We start from the raw sequence: 12,975 nt of genomic DNA, 5'->3' as shown, positions 1-12,975 counted from the left end.
TCCTGCACGGCGTTCCGTATTACCCTCCTGAACCCACCGATTCCATATTCTGCTAACAGTCACTGGATCTCTACCAACGCGAGCAGCAATCTCGCGATAGGATAAACCGCAATCGCAATAGGCTACAATCCGACCTCTATCAAGGTCGGAAACGTGATGGTACGCATTTCACCTCCTTACACGAGGCATCACAACAACGTTTCATCAGGCAAGGCCGGTCAACTGCTGTTTGTGTATGAGAAATCGGTTGGAAACTTCCCTCATGTCAGCACGTTGTTGGTGTCGCCAACCTTCTGTGAATGCTCTGAAAAGATAATCATTTGCATATCACAGCATCTTCTTCCTGTCGGTCAAATTTCGCGTATGTAGCACGTCATCTTCGTGGTGTAGCATTTTTAATGACCAGTAGTGTAAATGTCGAAGCTTATTGCGTGCAATGAGACCCTGTTCAGAAAATATTTCGTGTTTAAAAATTTACCTTTACTGGCTCTGTGTGTCTGTAGGCTGTTCACTGCAAAGTTTGAATGAATTAGGAGATGCATTTGTGGCATCCTAAGTCAGTGTCCGTTTCTTGATTTCGGCCGGGTCATAATGTGGAATTTTGTTCGTCCTTGCACCATTAAATATAGGAGCAATGAACTCGTGACCTGCTGAGGAGAAAAATCCAATGGAGACATCAGTATCTGCAAACGGCATCCATGAGATATGTATAGAATAGGTGAGCTAAAACGCCTCCAGATAATCCGTGAAGGTACAGGCCGCAAATCCAGAACAATGTTGTGGACTTCAATTTCATAGCGTCCCTGTTATCTTCGTCTAACTAAAACGGTAAAATTAGTCTGTGGAAGCGGAAGTCTCTATACCAATTTTCGGCAGTATCTAGTAGGCGCTGGACATACAGCTTGAAGACCACCATTTAGTAGGTGATAAAAAGGCTTAATAATTTACAGTGCACATTACTTTCCACTGCTTATTTTCACTTTACTATTATTTTTTCGTATTTGTCTTATAAAGTAGCTTAGAGAGAAGCAGTAATGAAGTGCCTTACCTCTTTCACACTTTATTTCTTTTTAGAGATCCGCGTCTCTGTCGGTAAAAACAGAACTCTCATAGAATCATCTTGTTGTCCATCTGTCTGTCTGTCTGTCCGAATCTTAAGAACCCTTCTTCTCAGGAACTGGTAGACGTATAAGGGGGAAATTTATGTCACGTACTACGGTCTATAGTCCATTGGCCGTGTAAGAAACTGAAGCTTCTTAGTCAATGCAATCAGAAGATGCGGCCATTTGCGTCACATGTTTTGATAGTCGCAAACTCACTCATTAGAACCTTTACTGTACTTCTCGTTGATCTAGAATTATGACATTGGGCAAGAAGCCAGGTTCCACAATACTAGAAAAGGAAACAAATTCCAAAATTATTATTTTGTAATTATATCACACGAAAATAATAATTTCTTTGTCATTTCTTACTCAACAGTCTGTCCGTCTGTCAACACCCCTTTCCTCACCAAAGGTAGGCGTTCAAGTTAAAATTTATGTCACGGACTAAGGGCTATAGTGTCTTGGCGGTGTATGATGTTTAAGCTTCAAAGTCAGTGCAGTCACGAGATTCCTCCATTTATGTCACATATTATGAGACTCACGAACTCACTCACCAATGCCTTGTATGATGCGTCCCGTTGGCCCAGAATCATGAAATTTGGCAAAAAGCAAGGTTTCACAGAACAAGTAAGAGGAAAAAAATCCCAAAACTGTTAATCTGTAAATATATGACACGAAAAAATAATTTTTCAGTCCGACTGCCTGCTTGCCTGTCTATCTGTCAACACCCTTTCTCTCAGGAACGTGTTCACGCATGACGTTCAAATTTGTCACATAGTAAGGTCATGTGCACCTTGGCGATGTAATTAACAATTATCATATCTCTTTCAGTACTTGCCAGGTTTCATGGTTCTAGCTCAATGGTAAATATCATACAATGAAGGCTTTCACGACCGGATGTTTCAGCTGCCGAGAATTCTTCCGGGTTGTATGGCCGTGGTCCATGGAACTCTTCAATCCCCGACGTTTCGTCCACAGCTACGTTGGACATCTTAGGAGGTCCTTCTGGTTGTGCTGAGTCTTGCCGACTGACTTTGGACGAAACGTCAGGGATAGAAGAGTTCCATGGACCACGGTCATACAACCCGGAAGAATTCTCGGTAATGGTAAATACCCTTTACATTTTGATGAGTGAGTTTGGTAGCATCTAAATACGCCACGTAAATGCAATTACCAGTTAGCATATCATGTTAATATAACTCCAAAATTAATAAAGTGAAAAATAATAATAGCAAATGGGAAATTACCCACAATACACACTTAAAATTTAGAATTAGAACACTCTCGAAAATTTTAAAATCCCGCGACCGATATCTTGTCAGTATCGATATCGATAACAGGCAAAAAATCATCGAGATTCTCGATTCCCGGAGTGGATGAACTGCCTATATACACAATTAAGTTTGTGCGGAACGTTCACTGCTCGAGTCCTACTCACAGTCCTCGAGATTTTTGATTCCACTTGTTACCCATTTGATGTGTATCCCCTAAACTGAAGATGGGTCATGAGTGTGGTTTCTAACGCACCAAGATCACTTCCTATTATAAAAATTTTGGTATTGCCGTCTTCATTGTTCGAGCATATCGAACCCTGATCCCCCGCAGATTCCAGTTTCCTGTAATGTCTAAATGTATGTAAAGATTTTTATCAACTAGGGATGTCTCACTCTTTTCACTACACATCACTTCAGCACTGATCTCCATCTTCAGCATCACTATGCTGCGTACCTAACTACAGCTTTCAGGAGAACTTAAAACCTCGGTACAAGATTCGTCAGCATTCTAGACGCTACCTGACCCTGAGGTGGCATTGCCGGCCGCACCTCTGTGGCGGAAAATGCACTCTTCTACGAGACGATACGGGCCAGTTGCAGAATTCAGGCATGCATAACTTGAAGTATATATGTACTTGTAAGCAATATCACTGGACTGCAGTTATATCAGCTGATCACGACTTTGATAATATAGCATGTGTAACAGTGAGAGAGAGTGTCAGTTTCTACATTTAAATAGTTATAGAAGAAAGTATAATACAATGGAAGCTTTTGCACTGAAGAGCCAAAGAAACTGGTACACCTGCCTAATATCGTGTACGTCCCCCGCGAACACGCAAAAGAGTTGCAGGACGACGTGGCATGGACTCGACTAATGTCTGAAGTAGTGGTGGAGGGAACTGATGCTATGAATACTACAGGGCTGTCCACAATTCCGGAAGAATACGAGGGGGTGGAGATTTCTTCTAAAGAGCACGTTGCAAGGCACCCCAGATTTGCTCAATAATGTTCATGTCTGGGGTGTCTGGTGGCCAGCGGAAGTGTTTAAGCTCAGAAGAGTGTTCCTGGAGCCACTCTGTAGAAATTCTTGACGTGTGGTGTCGCATTGTCCTGCTGGAATTCCCCAACACAATGGACGTCAATGGATGCAGGTGATCAGACAAGATGCTTACGTACGTGTCACCTGTCAGAGTCGTATCTAGACGTATCAGAGGTCCCTTATCACTCACACTGTACACGCCCCACACAATTACAGAACCTCCACCAGCTTGGACAGTCCCCTGCTGAATGCAGAGTCCATGGATTCACGAGATTGTCTCCATACCTGTATACGTCCATCCACTCGATACAATTTGAAACGAGACTCGTCCGACCAGGCAACATGTTTCCAGTCATCAACAGTCGAATGTCGGTGCTGAAGGGCTCAGGCGGGGCGTAATGCTTTGTGTCGTGCAGTCTTCATGGGTACACGAGTGGGCCTTCAGCTCCGGAAGCCCATATCGATAATGTTTCGTTGACCGGTTCGCACACTGACACTTTCTGATGACCAAGCACTGAAATCTACAGCAATATGCGGAAGGGTTGTACTTCTGTCACGTTGAAAGATTCTCTTGAGTCGTCGTTGGTCCCGTTTTTGCAGGATCTTTTTCCAGCCGCAGCGATGTCGGAGATTTTATGTTTTACCGGTTTCATGATATTGACAGTGCACACATGAAACGGTCGTATGGGAAAATCCCCACTTCATCGCTACATCGGAGATTCTATGTCCCATCACTCGTGCGCCGACTATAACATCACGTTCAAACAAACTTAAATCTCGATGATCTGCCATTGTAGCAGCAGTAACCGATCTAACAACTGCGCCAGACGCGTGTTGTATTACATAGGCGTTGCCGACCGCAGCGTCGTATTCTGCCCGTTCCAGATCTCTGTATTTGAATGCGCATGCCTATACCAGTTTCTTTGGCGCTTCAGTGTATATTGTGAAAAGTAATGGAGCTGCAGCACACCCTTGAGGTACGTAGCCTAATGAAGTTTTAATCTCTATGTTCACATTCTTCATCAAAAAATTTCAACTGTTTACAAAAGTATCCCCTCCCCCCCCCCCCCCCCCCGCCCCCACCCACACACACACACACGCACATCCTCCACTGGGTACATGGAATTAAAAGTGTGATAAAGTGATAATCTCTATGTTCAAAAGGAATGCATGTTACTGTTATAATTTATTTTGATACGAAATATTGTGTGAGTTTGTCTTTCTTCTTATTCACACTGTACATAAAATTTTACGATGCATCATTTTCTGAGCTGATGTTCATTTGCTAGTGTGTGCTATTCTGGTTTTTATCTGTTAATGTAACAACGCCCTAGCCCAATAATATGTCCTAGCTGACTTATATTTCTGCAGTTATGATGTTTTGTAATATACAAAACTTCGCCAGTGTGGCTGTACCTGGTGTATTGATGTCATTAAATGGTTTTCTATGGTTTAAACTGATTTATTTTCGACAGTTACGATGTATTTTAGATTACAAAAGTCGCCAGTGTGCTATTTCTTTATATATTTCGTTTGTATATTTCGAATTTCACGATATAGCTCTCTAACTTGGAACCTTAAATTACAATGTACTTCTTAGTAAATTGATACTGCAGTTTCTGGCATTTACTATAGTTTTATCTCTGACATGGCATTGTCTTCGACTGCATCCTTGACTGTTTGTCCCAGTTAGATCTGCCAGTGTGGTATCAGCTGTCAATGTGGACTTGATTCTTGACGAAAATTATCGTTCCTGTTGTAATTGTGAGAAATTTTTTACGTGTTATATTGAGCCTAAATGACCAAATTACTTTTGTTCAAATTATGGTATAACTTTTCTGCCGTTTATGTCAGTAAGTGAAATACTATTTAACCTTATATTTCTCTGTAAATTGAGTAGTCTCTAATGGTTTGATTTATTTGTTTTAGGTTAAGCTTGATAATGGTCACTGACCGAAACTAGTAGCGAATTATGCAAAATAAATTACAACTGAAGACTCCACCATGAATTTTAAGAAAACATGTTCGAAAATTCTGCAATAGTTTGATGTCGGGGTGTAGGCCTATGTCACTGTGCGTCTGTCCGACCCTTCTGGAAAACGGGAGTGACCTGTACTTTTCTCCAAGCACGCGGAGCAGTTCACTCTTCCGAAGACCGACGGTACACAAAAAAAAAAATGGCTCTGAGCACTATAGGACTTAACATCTGAGGTCATCAGTCCCCTAGAACTTAGAACTACTTAAACCTAACTAACCTAAGGACATCACACACATCCATGCCCCAGACAGGATTCGAACCTGCGACCGTAGCAGTCGCGCGGTTCCGGACTGTGGCGCCTAGAACCACACGGCCACCGCGGCCGGCCGACGGTACACAGCTACTAAGGAGACGGGCGAGTTCATTCGTATACGCTGTGTAGAATCGTATTGGTATCCCGTCAGGTCCAGTCACCTTCCTTCCTTTGAGCGATTTCATTTGCTTTTCTACACCATGATCACTTGTGTCGGTATCTGTCATGTTGTCGGTCGTGTGACGATTTAAAGAAGTGACTATAGTGCGAAACAGTTATGAGAAAAATGTTTCTTATTTTTGCCTTTCGTGTGCCTTCCTCCGTTTCAGTGCCATCATTGTCACAGTTTATCTGGACAATGATTTAGATCCGTTTACTGATTTAGCATAAGACCATAACTTCTTAGGCTTTTCTTTCAAGTCGGTTGATAGATCTTTGCTTTCGAATTCGTTGACTCCTTCCCGCATAGCTCTCCTTACGCTAATTTTCGCTTCGTTTAATTTTTGCTTGTCTTTGAGGCTTTGGCTACTTTTAAATTTCCAGTGAAGTTCTCTTTGCTTTCCTAACAGCTTTTTAACGTGGTTTTCAAAAGACGGCGGCTGTTTTCCATACCTCACAATTTTTTTCATTTCTAAAGCGTATTGCACTGTGCTCTTTGAACCTTTTCGACTGATGCTTAAGAGACAAAGGAGACGAAATTATCACGTTGACCTTTCAGGTAACCAGAAATCTCTTTCACGTCGCTCTAGCGAAACAGAAATTTTGTTGCAACAACACTAGCATTTAGTGATCCTGTAACGGCCTTATGGCAGCCGATTCCCTGTTCTACGCTGAGTCGAAACTTTGGCGTCTGTTTGTCAACAGTACGTCTAGTATGTTACCCTGACGAGTCTGTTCTCTGATAAACTGTTCAAGCTAATTTTCGTATATCGTCGTCGTCGTCGTCATCATCATCATTCGTATGTCACACAAATGCAGTACAATATGTAATGAATGTCACTGTGTAAATAAAAAATAAATGGACTAAATATTAATACCTAGGTGTCTGTTCCATTACGTTGCTATGGCACTGACAATCATAATATCAAGTGTATTTTATCCATAGTGGATGCTCCTGAACTCCACGACTGTTCCTTTCTACGGTTTAGAAAAATTTCCGCTACCAGTCACAATAAAAGATTTGCCACACGACTGGTTTTGGGTTTGTGCCCATCCTCAGGTGTTTATACAGGGTGTACACAAAGTACAGGAACCCTTTCAATTATTAATTGCACAACCAAACATTGTACAGGTATCACACATATGCCATTTTGAGGGTATGGCAAGGATTCGATTACCGTATTGGCGTCTATCAGGTCACTCATGGTTCGCATATCGAATGTTTGTAGAAAAAACCTTTGAGTTTCTCTTCAAAATGCAATATGTATGACGTCTGTACAATGTTTAGTTCTTGTGTAATAAATAATTGAAAGTGTTCCCGGACTTTATGTACACCCTGTACATTCATGTACATGTTTATATTGCTAGAAATCACTGTATAAATACAAAGAAAATTATTTGCTGGTGACTAAACAGATAAAAGTGGAACAATTTTAAGTGGCAACTTGTACAATTGCCTTGTAAAATTGTTCCACTTGTAACTGCTTAGTCACCAGCAAATAATTTCCTTTGTATTTGTATAGTGATCTCCAGCAATATAAATATGTACATGAATATATAAACATCTGAGGATGGACAGAGGCCCGAAACCGGTCGTGTGACGAATAAATAATCTCTTATTGTGAGTGGTAGCGGAAAATTTTCTATACCCTAAATTCTTAATATCATTTCACGTGCCTTATAGCATCTTAGGACGCAACCCTGTCTTATATGCCTGCTAGACTGTTTCATTGCACGATTCAGCTTTCGTTCCTAAGACCCGAAAATGAGATGATTCTCGTAGGTGTGGAATATGTCACAAAGGATAACATAAAAAACACAAGACCTTTGAATATAATACTTACTACCATGATCATTTGTCAGGAGATTGTCAAAGTAGGTGAATACTTTGCAATAATTGGGAACTTCTAATACTGACAGAATTAATACACTGTCTGAATGAAGCATTGTTATGCACTGTTAATAAATTTATCATACACAAAATACCTCTTCTTAACTGTTGTGGCTAAGTACTGTCAAAAGTGAAATCTAAGAGACATTTTTACTTAAGCTGGTTTAACAGTCGCTCTTAAGATATTCATTTATTGAGTAGAAGGAATGCCTATCAAAAAGTCTTTCAAACTCTGTTTAAACATTGCTTTATCTGAAACCAAATTTTTAATGGTTGCTGGCAGTTTATTGAAAATGAGTGTTCATTAATATTGGACGCCTTTTTGGACCAACGTAAGTGGTTTTGGGTCTTTGTGTAGGTTGTTTTTATTCCTGGGATTGACACTATGTATTGATGTATTGGTTGGAAATAGAGATATATTACTTGCAACAAATTTCATTAAGGAATAAACGTACTGAGACTCCATAGTACGCCATTTACAAAGTGAGTCAGACCACCGATCACATCCAGTGCCAATTCTATTTTAATTTAACCCTCAGTTCCCTGTCAGGTTCGACATCGACGGCATCACAGTTATATTTCGCCAGCCATTCCCGTTCTTGGTACTTTGCGATGTGCTGCCAGGTCTTGTTTCAGGGATTTTTCACACTGGTGATTCTAGTAACTAGTTGTTCGTTGTACAGTAGCGGCGGGTGTGTCGAACGAAGGCTATTCCTTCGCAAGACAGGTGTGTCGTGATGAACGGGTAGTTCCTTATACTCTTGTCAATTGTGATAATCTCCAAGCAGGGTCTCTGTTCTGCGTAACTGCGGTGGGTAGATACAGGAGATGGTCTGACTGTAGCAGTAATCATGTGCACCGCGCTTCTACGGGACTGGTTGTTGTTGTTCTTGTGGTCTTCAGTCCTGAGTCCTGAGACTGGTTTGATGCAGCTCTCCATGCTAATCTATCCTGTGTAAGCTCCTTCATCTCCCAGTACCTACTGCAACCTACATCCTTCTGAATCTGCTTAGTGTATTCATCTCTTGGTCTCCCTCTACGATTTTTACCCTCCACGCTGCCCTCCAGTGCTAATTTTGTGATCCCTTGATGCCTCAGGACATGTCCTGCCAACCGATCCTTCTTCTAGTCAAGTTGTGCCACAAACTTCTCTTCTCCCCAATCCTATTCAATACCTCCTCAATAGTTACGTGATCTACCCACCTAATCTTCAACATTCTTCTGTAGCACCACATTTCGAAAGCTTCTATTGTCTTCTTGTCCAAACTATTTATTGTCCATGTTTCACTTCCATACATGGCTACACTCCATACGGGGCTGGTATGACAACTAAAACACCACACTGAAGAACAAGACTTTGCGGCCGAAAACAACATTGAAAGAGCCGATGTACGCACCACAGGCTTTGGCACAGATCTTTTGAATGATGTTGTTGCGAGTTTTCACCTTAGCTGATGTGTTTTCCAAATATTTTTAGAAGATATAGTGCAGTCGAGAGTAATGCCAAGACATTTGGTGCACATGTTGTGACGGAGAATATTGCCATCAAATTGCCCCTTGAGCTCTGTGTTAGCTTGTTTGTGGTGGATACGTAGTAGTAGTAGCGTTATTCATCCATAGATCTCTTTTTACAAGGATATAGGACACACACATTGTTTCATAACACTTCACTTACCATACACACACACACACACACACACACACACACACACACACACACACACACACACACCACACACAGGTGATCTCTGGGTCATTTTCTGTACCGCAACTTCCCATTTGCTATCCTGAAAAACCGAGTCAGCATCCGTCCATAATGAGTGAGATGTTGAGCTCAGAAAGTGGAAGAGGTGTTAGTATTGTGCTATGCGTAGCTTGGGGGTAAGTATTTCTAAAAAGGTAAAATGAAGGAAAAAACATAAAGTGAAGGTGTTGTGTGGAATGTTGGATGTTTTATAATCATTATTATTATTTTTTATTTGTATAACATTTTTTATCAAACCCCTATTGTTTTATCTAAGTAGTGCTTCAATGTATAAAATGCATTTCATTACAGGTACTTCTAGCCTTTTTAAATAAGTGTATTTTTGCAATTTCTTTTATCTCTTTTATTAATTTGTTGTACAGTTTTATTCCTTGGAGAAAATGCTGTTTTGAGATGTATGTTAATTTTTTCTTCGTAAATGTAAGTTGGGTCTATCTCTTGTTGCATGGTCATGGACAGACATTTTTGTGCAGTAATTACCAATGTTATTTTTGGTGTGTACAACTGACTGGTGAACGTATTCGCATTGAGCAGTTAAAATCCTCTGTGTTTTGAACAGATCTTTACAATGAGCTCGGCTAGTATTTTTGGTTATTGTTCTTATGGCTTTTTTCTGCAGTTTGAAAATTGTGTTCATATTTTGTGCATTTGTTTCCCAAAAAAGAATGCCATAGCTAAGAATTGAGTGTACATATGAATAATATGTAACTAAAAGACACTGCATGTTACATACTGATGATAGGATTCTAAGGGCATAACATGCTGATGACACTGTGTTTGCAAGTACCTTTGTGTGTTTACACCAATTCAGCTGAGAATCAATATTCATTCCTAGAAATTTTGCATTTGTTACACAGTCTATAGAGGTGACATCTACATTTAATTTAACATATCATTTTTCCTCTTCAACCTGTAATTCATGGCATTAGTTTTCTTTATGTTCAATGTCACTACAGTGCTTATTGACCAATCATAAACTTCCTTAAGAGTTTCATTTGCTTTCTCTACAAGGGGTTCTCTTGTTTTCTCAGTGACTGTAATATTGCTGTCATCAGCGAAGAGAATTTTTTCACCATGAGTAACACTACATTGATGTGTATGAGGAACAGTATTGGTCCTAATACGCTACCATGCGGAACCCCTATATTAATGTATTTTGATTCTGAGAAGTGTTTTACTAAATGCTTAGCTCTTACTGGTACTGGACTTCAGTCTCCGTTTTTTGAAATAAGAGTTAACGGCCGCTAACACCCAAACCTCCAAATGTCAGACTCTCAGATCGCTACCAAACGTAGTGTGTCGATAGAGTATCAACCAACACACTGATTTAGTTCGTGCTGTGTCCTGTCATTTAGCAGAACATGCGTAAACGGTAACTAAAAGTAACATCAGAATTACGGAGCACAGAAAAATCGTATCTGAGGGTGATAGTTTTGTAGATGTAGCGTGGTTGAGATGGTAGGACGTTCAGTCGTCGTACCAATGGTCCCGCATTCAAGCACCACTGACGACAATGTTTTTCAACTGTTTCCGCGTAAACTGTTAAACGAGAGAATATTTTCCTGACATGTAAAAGGACTTTTCGGAGTTTGCAACGTTCTTTTGGCAGTCTGCTTTCAGTTCCTTAGTTGGACGTGCTGTATTTATTACTGATCGTAGTATTTTGTTTATTATTAATTATTATTATTATTATTGCTTCCGCTCGTGTGATGCAGTTGTTTCTTTATTTTTCAGTTCTGATTGTATATTCTGTGAAACTACGAATGTACTCTACAAATTTACAACTTCCAAAGAAACGAAGCGAAAGCAGGTTGCCAAGAGAACATTGCTGTAAACTCCAGACAGCCCTTTTACATGTCATAAGTACGTTGTCGCATGTAACACTTTAACGCATAATTTTGTTGTTGTTGTTGTTGTTGTTGTTGTGGTCTTCAGTCCAGAGACTGGTTTGCTGCAGCTCTCCATACTACCCTATCCTGTGCAAGCTTTTTCACCTCCGAGTAACTCCTGCAACCTCCATCCTCCTGAATCTGCATAGTGTATTCATCTCTTGGTCTCCCTCTACGATTTTTACCCTCCACGCTTCCCTCCAGTACTAAATTGGTGCCGGCCGCGGTGACCAAGCGGTTCTAGGCGCTTCAGTCCGGAACCGCGTGACTGCTACGGTCGCAAGTTCGAATCCTGCCTCGGGCATGGATGTGTGTGATGTTGTTAGGTTAGTTAGGTTTAAGTAGTTCTAAGTTCTAGGGGACTGATGACCTCATATTTTAAGTCCCATAGTGCTCAGAGCCATATGAACCATTTTACTGAATTGGTGATATGTTGATGCCTCAGAACGTGTCATACCAACCACCCCTTCTTCTAGTCAAGTTGTGCCACAAATTCCTCATTCCCCATTTCTATTCAGTACCTCCTTATCAGTTCCTGATATACCCATCTAATCTTCAGGATTCTTCTGCAGCACCACATTTCGAAAGCTTCTATTCTCATGTTGTCTAAACTATTTATCGTCCATGCTTCACTTCCTTACATGGCTACACTCCATGCAAATACTTTCAGAAACGACTTCCTGACACTTAAATCTATACTCGATGTTGACAAATTTCTCGTGTTCATAAAAGTTTTCCTTGCCATTACCAGTCTACATTTTATATCCTCTCTACTTCGGCCATCATCAGTTATTTTGCTCCCCAAATAGCAAAACTCCTTTACTACTTTAAGTGTCTCATTTCCTAATCTGATTCCCTCAGCATCACCCGACTTAATTCGACTACATTCCATTATCCTCGTTTTTCTTTTGTTGATGTTCATCTTATACCCTCCTTTGAAGACACTGTCCATTCCGTTCAACAGCTCTCCCAAGTCCATTGCTGTCTCTGACAGAATTACAATGTCATCGGCGAACCTCAAAGTTTTTATTTCTTCTCCATGGATTTTAATACCTACTCCGAACTTTTATTTTGTTTCCTTTACTGCTTGCTCAGTATAAAGATTGAATAGCGTCGGGGAGAGGCTACAACCCTGTCTCACACCCTTCCCGACCACTGCTTCCCTTTCATGTCCCTCGACTCTTAGAACTGCCATCTGGTTTCTGTACAAATTGTAAATAGCCTTTTGAAGACACTGCGTAATATAGTGAAAAACAAAGATTCTTGTCATTGGGGTTTGAGCCCAGGAACCTTGGTTCGAGAATATAACGCTATACCAGATTCCCCACGGAAGCAACGCACAACTGTAACTTACAGTTACGCTTTTCATGTGCCCCATATTTCTGGTGTTACTTTTAGTTAACGTTAACGCCCGTTCTGATGAACGACAGCACATAGTACGAACTAAGTATGAGTTTTGGTTGATTATCGATATACAAGGTTTGGTACAGTTCTGAATGTCTGACACCTGTAGGTTTGGGTGGAACTCCTCTATTAGTGTAAATCAAGCTCGCGTCCGCAGTAA

The sequence above is a fragment of the Schistocerca americana genome, chromosome 10 (genome assembly GCF_021461395.2).
Source record: "Schistocerca americana isolate TAMUIC-IGC-003095 chromosome 10, iqSchAmer2.1, whole genome shotgun sequence".
Taxonomy (NCBI): domain Eukaryota; kingdom Metazoa; phylum Arthropoda; class Insecta; order Orthoptera; family Acrididae; genus Schistocerca; species Schistocerca americana.
The sequence above is the reverse complement of the archived record's forward strand: the minus strand, read 5'-3'. Positions refer to the sequence as shown.